The sequence below is a fragment of the Pituophis catenifer genome, unplaced genomic scaffold (genome assembly GCF_029215685.1).
Source record: "Pituophis catenifer annectens isolate HBS135680 unplaced genomic scaffold, rPitCat1.0.hap2 SCAF_8, whole genome shotgun sequence".
Classification (NCBI taxonomy): domain Eukaryota; kingdom Metazoa; phylum Chordata; class Lepidosauria; order Squamata; family Colubridae; genus Pituophis; species Pituophis catenifer.
Window position 1 is genome coordinate 2,354,721 of NW_027256888.1, and position 3,081 is coordinate 2,357,801.

At 40.9% G+C, this 3,081-nt stretch overlaps 1 non-coding gene across 1 annotated transcript; it reads left to right on the top strand.

The window, feature by feature from the left end:
- Positions 1 to 2,330: 2,330 nt before the first annotated feature.
- LOC139320782 (U6 spliceosomal RNA) lies at positions 2,331 to 2,432 on the top strand. Its single transcript, XR_011600727.1, has one exon. It is a non-coding gene; the product is annotated as a U6 spliceosomal RNA (small nuclear RNA).
- Positions 2,433 to 3,081: the final 649 nt, after the last annotated feature.

A 3,081-nucleotide genomic window follows, 5' to 3' on the forward strand; every position in this document is an offset into this window, starting at 1 on the left:
AATCAATCAATCAATCAATCAATCAGAATAGAGCTGGAAGGGACCTTGGAGGTCTTCTAGTCCAACCCCCTGCTCAAGCAGGAGACCCTCAACCATTTCAGACAAGTAACTGTCCAGTCTCTTCTTAAAAACCTCCAGTGATGAAGCACCTACAACTTCTGAAGGCAACTTCTGTTCCACTAGTTAATTGTCCTCCCTGTTAGGAAGTTTCCCCTTAATTCCAGGTTGCTTCTCTCCTTGATGAGTTTCCATCCATTGTTTCTTGTCTTGCCTTCTGGTGCTTTGGAGAATGGGTTGACCCCTTCTTCTTCTTTGGGGCAGCCCCTCAAATATTGGAAAACTTCTATCATGCCACCTCCGGTCCTTCTTTTCTCTAGACTAGCCAAACCCAATTCCTGCAACCGTTCTTCATATGTTTTGGCCTTAATCATTTAAGTTGTTCTACTTTGCACTTTTGCCAAAGTCTCTGGAATGTACTAACTCTTGCCATACTGATTGCAGGGATTTCTCCCCAAAATGCTATTTTCATTCCATATAGAACGTGTGACTTTTTAGACAAAGCATGAAATGTTTGTGTTATTTAAAAATGCTATATACTGTAGTTTCCTTAGGTGTTGTATATAATACCTAGGCATTATACAGAATGCCTAGAATGACAAGAAATAGGATAGGGTAGAATAGGGTAGGGTAGGGTAGGGTAGAATAGAATAGAATAGAATAGAATAGAATAGAATAGAATAGAATAGAATAGAATAGAATAGAATAGAATAGAATAGAATAGAATAACAGAGTTGGAAGGGACCTTATAGGTCATCTAATCCAACCCCCCATCCAAGCAGAAGACTCTACACCATTTCTGACAGAGGGCAGTCCAGTCTCTTCTTGAAAGCTTCCAGTGATGAAGCTCCCACAACTTCTGAAGGCAACTTTTGTTCCATCGGTTGATTGTTCTCACTGTCAGAAAATTCCTCCTCATTTCCAGGTTGAATCTCTCCTTGGTCAGTTTCCATCCATTGTTCCTTGTCTGGCCTTTGGGTGCTTTGGAAAATAGTTTGACTCCCTCCTCCTCCTCTCTGTGGTAACCCCTCAAATATTGGACCGAGTTAGGCCAAGTGTGAAAAGAGAGTGAGGAAGAGAGTTAGGGATAAGGTTTATTGAAAAGACGTATATGAAAATGAAACAAGAAATGCAAAATAAGACAGAGGAGTGAAAAAAAACCAAGAGAAAGAGAAAAATAACCAGTATGGACCCAATTGTTGCAACCAAGGAGAATAGCATTTTAACGGGAGTCTTTTATTCTTTACCGGTCCGCCTTTTGACATCGTACAGAAGGCCTCAAAAATGTGGGAAATATTCAGCATTATCATACTGCGACGTCCTGGTTTTTTGCCATTCTCCACATATCCTGGGCATTGTATAAAACGCCCAAGTTCAACACATCGCTGGTAGCACCTGTGCTAAAAACCCAAATTGGGTGAAGGAAGGAAAGTCATGCCCAGCCGACCAACTCCCGAGCATCTGGAAAACCCCGTACATTGTTCCTCTTCTTCTGACTCAAGAGGAACAGGTCCTGCCAAGTGTTGACTGGCATTTGAGCCTCGATGTTCCTTTCCATCTTGTTTGCGACACCTCGGATCAGGTTTATGAGCTGAGGGTGGATTGGCATGAGGCAAGACAGCCTGAGAGAAACTTTGCCATGGCTAATAGATAGGTTAGGCTGAGAGGCTTCCCCGTTTTGTAATAAGGGCGGGATAGGTGCGATTTCTGAAGTCTGGAAGCACAAACAATACTCGAGCTAACAACCCAGAGCCTTCCTTTCTCCTATAAAGTTTGTTTTTAAAGGAGGTTCAGAAACAAGTTAACTCTGAAGAGACGCCTTTTCTGGAATTCCGTGAGGAAAAAATGGCAGGCATACACTAAGGAAGGTTTCTTAACGTGTGGTCCAAGGACCTCTCTCCAAGTCCCTCACACGTGGTTCTCAAAAATCAAAATTATTTATCACGTTGGAGCACAGAATAGAATGATAGGGATGGTGGAAGGGACCTAAGAGGTCTTGTAGTCCAACCCTCTGCTCAAGTAGGAGACCGTATACCATTCTGGTTCAATCTTTTCTTGAAAACCTCCAGTGATGGAGCACCCATAACTTCTGGAGGCAAGTCGTTCCACTGGATAATTTTTCTCACTGTCGAGAAATTTCCTCTTAGTTCTAGGTTGGATCTCTCCTGGATGAGCTTCCATCTGTTACTACTAGTCCTGCCCTCGGGTATAAGTTGACCCCCTCTTCTCCATGACAGACCCTCAAGGAAGCTTTCAAGAAGAGATTGAGCTGCGTTCGCTTCGGCAGCACATATACTAAAATTGGAACGATACAGAGATTAGCATGGCCCCTGCGCAAGGATGACACGCAAATTCGTGAATCGTTCCATATTTTTATTTTTATAAAATGTCTTATAGATGGCATTTAGATCCTAAAAAATTATCACGTATGTATCCAAACTTGCAAGCTAAATGTTGGAGATGTGAAAGTGAAGATGCAACTTATTATCATATATGGTGGACTTGTAAGAAAATCAAAGCATTTTGGATAAAAATTTGGTGGGTGATGCAGAACATCTTGAAAAAAAGGTTGAAATTTACTCCGCAATTGTTTTTATTGGGTATAATTACGGATTGTACAGCATTAGAGACTAAACTGATTTTAAATTTAATATCAGCAGCTAGGCTGTTGGTAGCGCAATATTGGAAGAAGGACTCTTTGCCTACTATTGAAGAGTGGACACTGAAAGTAACGAACTTAGCAGGAATGGTGAAAATTTCAGCGTATTTGAAGGACTATACACAAGAAAGATACGTACTGGAATGGAGAAGATGGATTGATTATATTCAAAATAAGTATCAGACAAGAAAATATCAAATAGCTTATGAATGAATGTTAAGTTTTAGAAGTATTACGTTATTTATAGTGGAGTTAAGGTTTCAGGGGGGGATTTTGTAGTCTAAGGATAGATAGGTTAATTTATCTTATGATTGTTAACTGAAATACCCTATATTTTGCTCTGGGAAGTCTGGGGGGGAGGGTGG